At 44.3% G+C, this 5884-nt stretch overlaps 1 non-coding gene across 1 annotated transcript; it reads left to right on the top strand.

The window, feature by feature from the left end:
- The first annotated feature begins 1341 nt into the window (after window positions 1-1341).
- Trnat-ugu (transfer RNA threonine (anticodon UGU)) lies at window positions 1342-1416 on the top strand. Its single transcript has one exon. It is a non-coding gene; the product is annotated as a tRNA-Thr (tRNA).
- Window positions 1417-5884: the final 4468 nt, after the last annotated feature.

Raw genomic sequence — 5884 nt, 5'->3', positions numbered from 1 at the left:
TTAACGATGTCACCAAATCTTACCAAAATTGCTGCGCGGGGTAGCCGCACGGTCTAGGGCGCCTTTTCACGGTCCATGCGGCTCTCCCCGTCGGAGGTTTCAGTCCTCCCTCGGGCATGGGTGTGTGGGTTGTCCATAGCGTAAGTTAGATTAAGTAGTGTGTAGGCTTAGGGACGGATGACCTAAGTAGTTTCGTCCCATGACACCTTCCCACAATTGGTTTTTTTTTCCTACCATAATTCTTTCCAACGCCTCTGTGGACGTGTCACACGATGCGAAGGTCGTCTCACCCCTTTTGATCCTCTGCGGTGGAAGTTGTAAGCGCGACTCCCAGCATTTATATCACTTGGTTTTCTTATGAGTGGCCGAGGAAAATATTTCAGACATAACGCCGTTAAGTATCGACACGAGAAGGCAGCAAGCCGTAGTGTAAATGGTGTCAATGAAACCGCACATACTGAGCTCTAAAACGACAGTTCGCAGTGCAGTCACCAACAGAACAACTTCTCTCAGCACATCGGAAGTGCAACCGCAGTGAATGCGATCGCACTCATTTGGAGCGTAATACAACCTTACTTTTGCGCTATTATATTGGGTAGAACTACAATGGTCGTTCAAAACCATTCGCCGAAAATTGAACCTGATCCGGCAAGTTTTTTTTTTTTTTTCCTTTATTGTGATTTTGATCACCTTACACAAGGCGGGCTGTCAGCAGCAGAGTGTTACAATAAGTAATACATATAGGTGGCACAGAGAATACAATCAAAACGGCGGGCAAAAAATGTAGACACTAAAAAACAAAAATGGAGCCGTTCACGCTGGACGAGAAACATCACTAACACTAGTTGACACGGCGCACGTCACATGGATGTTGGCGACGGTACACGTGAACGGTGGTGGCGTGACGGCGAGCAAACACTAAACACAAACGAAGGCACACACACGAGACACTGATGGTGATGATCTCCGGCGCGCGAAAGTTCACTGAGCGTGTGCGAGTCCCGGCAAGTGGTCCCTTTTGTATCCCTCCTGGAAGGCGGATCGTGGGTAGGAGCAGGAAAATTACGTCGGTACAGCAGTGAGTAAAGGTGGTTTACTGGTGCAAGAAAGAATACATAATTTTTAACTATATATGACGGTAGTATCTGTTCCCGAAAGAACATTTACCGTCGATGACCATGCAGCTTTGCTCGAAATGAAATTAATCTGCCACGAGTAATGAGTATGATGAGCAAACATCTATTAGGCGCACTACGAATGTAGTGTTGTGGACATGTTGGGAATGTGGATCTCACGGGGAGCGTGCAACGGATAAGTCCCTGCAGACGCACTATCCTCTGTGCCCGCGGTGGCTCAGATGGATAGAGCGTCTGCCATGTAAGCAGGAGGTCCCGGGTTCGAGTCCCGGTCGGGGCACACATTTTCAACATGTCCCCAATGAAGTGTATCAACGCTGCTTGCAGCTAGGGTGTCTATTTAATTATCATTTCAAGAATACATAACTTTTTACAGATGCGAAGTCTTAGACCTTTCGTATGTAGAGCAAAGCTGAAGCGAAGTGTCCTGGTTGTCTGCACTTGATGAAATGGGGTGAATCTGTAGCGGAGCTCGTAGAGCTGCACAGCACCAGCTAGAGGGCGCTGTCGTCGGTGTCTCGTGGTAGTGCCAACCTTTGAAACTATGCCGTGGCATCGTTGCTATCGATACCACAGTCCCTCTAAGACCTACATGGTTTAGCAACACCATCAATGTCACCTGTGCACCTTTGTTAAGCACCTGAAAAAGTGATCTGTACAAAGACAGACAGACACTGACTGCTAACCGTCTATGTGACAGGCAACCTTTTAGACACCCCTAAGCTCCGTGGTTCTATGTCGCTGAACTAGTGTCTGCGAAATCATAAGTGTTTTGAAAGATAAGACTGTCATACCGGCACCAAGTAATTAGTGACTGGTTATCTCCATACAGGTGTACTTTAAGTGCTCAACAAAGGTAGTCGAGTGGCACTGAGAGTATTGTCGAAATGGTGGTCTTAGGGAACTCTTCTCCGTTTTATTCATGCATCTGTCAGTGTCACAGGATGGCGCGAAACAGTAGGGTTGAAAATGCAAATACACCCTCTGCTGTTCTGGTTCAAGTCAAAACTTCGTCTAATGATTTTGAACGTGCCCTAGCGGTTCCATCCTGTATATTAGAGCAAAAACTGCGGTCGCAGTACATTCCATAGCGTGCAGTTCGGTTCAGTAGGGTTTTACATGTGAAGAACATCGTCCTGTTGTTCATTGCAGCGACAAGGGAAATCCCTATCGCACTCTCCTCAGATTTAGTGATGAGGTGGATCAGTAGATAGCCGTCAACCACTGAACACAGATGAAACATGGAAACGGAAAGAAGGTGTGCTGATGTGTGAAAAAAGAGGCAAAGTAGCTACAGTGAACTTTCTACTGTAAAAATATGCAACATCGAGCGAGTTTAAATTGGCTCGGCGTCGTCGTTGTGCGGTCACGGTGTTGGACAACGAAGGGGTAGGTCTGTGATCAAATCTCCCTCGTGCCCGATAATTTTTTTTTCGCGAAATCATGAGCACTACGTCCTGTCATTGATGTGTCTCTTCGCTGTATTTAAATTTGTGTCTGTGTCGCGGTGTAACGTCCTTTTGTAACAAAGTTGTAAGAAGGGGACATCCAGACGTACGTACCTTCTATTTGTTCTACACAAATACCACGTGTTATGACTCTGGTGTCCCGTTTTGGAAGTTCTGTCTCTTGAATTCCTTTGTTTAACGTAGTTCACACCTGTTGTTTTCATATCTGTGAGAGGTCTATGTTGCATGTCGCCTGCTGTCACTATTAATGACATTTACTTACGACGGTAATATATTCTTAACACACGACTCATATTGTGTAACCAGTGTATAATATGACAATTGCCAAGTCTACAGAAGGAGAACAGACAAGTCAATGACCGGACGGAAAAACCTTAATTTTGTGAAAAAAAAGGCACACGAGGGAGATTTGGACAATGATTGCCCGCTTTGCACCCCAACCCTGTGACCACACTACCTCGATACCGCGATTCTTGCAATGTTCTCAATGTTGCACATGTTTGGTTTGAATCTTCCACCGTTTCTGTTTAACTATGTTTTTCACGGTTTGGTGCACCTTCTTCCCGTTTTCATGCTTGCTTTGTGTCCAGTTTTTGACGGGCTAACCGATGGGCCGTTTTACGTCCGAGTGGAGTGCAATGGTGAGTTTCCCTTTTGAGAACTGTCGTTCTCGTCCGCAAAATGTGTGGGATGTCAAGGTCCTAATGCAAAGCGTGGTTTTATTGGCCCCATTTATGGCGCCCAATGAGGCTTTTTTTCTGTCGTTACTGAACTGTGGTGTGTCTGAAACGTTTTCCTCGGCCCGCTAAAGTAAACTGAGCGCCTTGGTTCTGAGATCCATCGCAGAGGATCGAAAGAAGGGGTGTGACGTTGCGAAGAAATTTAGTGCCAACGTGACATCATTAAGCCACCTTACATCTCACATGAGCTTCTAATCTGACATATACAATATTGTGTTCTGCAGAAATACTTAACATGTGAACCACGTTATCCCGCAGGTTCATGTTCAACATCGATATCGCGGCGCAACAACACCTATTAGTAAAATGTACCTGCGTCTCTCATTGTCGCTATAAACTGAAGGTAATGGATCAGTGTGACTTGAGCAGACGTGAAGGACTCCTCGCAGGCCACACCGTCAAATCAGTGAATTTGAAAGAGGGTGCAATATTTGCACGAGAGAAAGTGAGGCATTCATCCGGGAAATTGCTGCTCGTGTGGGAGAAGCGTTTCGGCAGTGCAACGGGTATGTGCAGAATAGTTGACGGAAGGCCGCAGATCACGACGAGATGGGTCACGTCGTACCTCCCAGATGACTCCCCGAGATGATCGAAGCCTCATCCGAATGACATTGCATTACATATCTGCGACGTCCTCGGCTCTGACAGAGCAGTGGAACAGAGTAACACATTGTGCACTATCAGTGGTGACAGTTCGTCGCCGTTTATTACGGCATGGGTTGCTTGTGCCTCTTCCACTTCTGTGAGTAACTTTGACGAATCTCCAGAAACATGCTAGACGGGAATGGTGTATGGGGACAGGAATGCATCAGATAGTGTTTTCAGACGAATTCAGGTTCTGTTTGTTTAAAAATGATTGCCCCATTCTGAATCGCGGCAGACAGGGGAGCACCTCACACTGACTGCATTCGCACAAGACTTAACAGCTCAAGGCCTCATGGTGTGGGGTGCTTTAGGTTATAACTAGAAATCACTGCTGATGCTTATCCATGGCACTGTGACCAGTATGACCTATGTGGATGACGTCCTGCGACCTGTAGCCATACACTTCAATATAACATCAAGATAATACATGACTACATATTTCTGCACGAACACATGCCTTTTGATGTCACGTCAGCCTTTTGCCCTGGTCCGCCAGATCACTAGACTTTATAACAATATGTTTACGTAATGCGTATACATAAACATAGTTATAAATGACCCCGTTCGTAGTCGCTAATTACAACAATGTTTACTTTTGTGCTGTAACATATAGCTAGAATCAGCAGTGGAAATATATTTGCGAACGCCGACCATGTGCGGCTGTTTCTTGTTGGATCGTCTGATCAGTCGGAAGTTGCATTGCAGAGGAGAGTAAATGCCTATTCAAAATATAATTATTTTTGGATGGCTCAACATGAATTTCCTAAGGGACCGTAGTTTATCAAACTTTACCACTAGAATACGGCGCGGAGAAAATATTTCGCCGCATGCAACTTCCGTCCGATTTCGACGAAAGAATTCGTGACTGTAAACACTCTATTTGGCAGAAACATAAAGAAAATTAAATAACTTCATGAAGGAGTGAGACATTGATTCTACACTAAATAAATAGTCCATACACCAGTTCCATTTAACTCTGAATTTATGGCAATTAATAGATGAACTTACACTGCAGTGAAGAATTTAACATTGATGCTGTTTTGATTGGCACTTCTCTTCTCGTAATGAAAATAATTCCTATGACGTTTTCACATAGACGTCGAACAATAAATCTACTGCTATGCAGTATTGCACTGTCAGTATTTCACTTTTACTTTACACTAAAATAATATTAATTTTAACAATAATAATACGGCGGCAAGACATGCGCGTCCGACACAAGTGACATGAGACAAGATAAAATGAGTAACTGAATAACTGTTCATCGAGAATATCTCGTACATTAAAAGAATGTGTAAAAGTGTTCTTCTTCTGTCCGTTTTTTGCGTCGTGGTTTTGTAAGTCAGTAACTCACTGCATCTCTGACGGTGCTTCGACAATAAACAAGTTACGTGACAGGTCGTTCACCATTTACATTCTCGCAACATTATTTGCTAACTGTAGCTGTTGCCGAGCGACTGCTCGATTAGTGAATGATTTAAAATGATAAGGCAGTCACATAATGTTACAACTTGTCGCCAATAGAAAGTGTGAGGGATATGGTGAAACGGCGAGGGTAGCACTGTGACCCAATGCCAACCACCACAGATGAACTTTGGAACTCGGTGAATGAAGCGTGGATGGCTATACCACAGGACGCCATTCGTGCCTTATAAACTTCGATGCCATCACGAATGGAACATTAGGGCCCATGGCGCACCCTGTGGCTATTAGGTAACAGGATACATGATGAACCGAGGTAACTGAAACGCTAATCATTTCTGCAAACCATACTACTGTACATGTCCTATGAATATGAACATCTGTCTTTAGTCGTTCAAGATTTTTCTGTTTTCTTTTTTTTCTTTTTTTTTCTTTTTTTCTTTTTTTTTTTTTTTTTTTTTCCTCTTCTGAA

This window comes from Schistocerca nitens, chromosome 8 (genome assembly GCF_023898315.1).
Source record: "Schistocerca nitens isolate TAMUIC-IGC-003100 chromosome 8, iqSchNite1.1, whole genome shotgun sequence".
Classification (NCBI taxonomy): Eukaryota; Metazoa; Arthropoda; class Insecta; order Orthoptera; family Acrididae; genus Schistocerca; species Schistocerca nitens.
The sequence above is the reverse complement of the archived record's forward strand: the minus strand, read 5'-3'. Positions and strand labels throughout refer to the sequence as shown.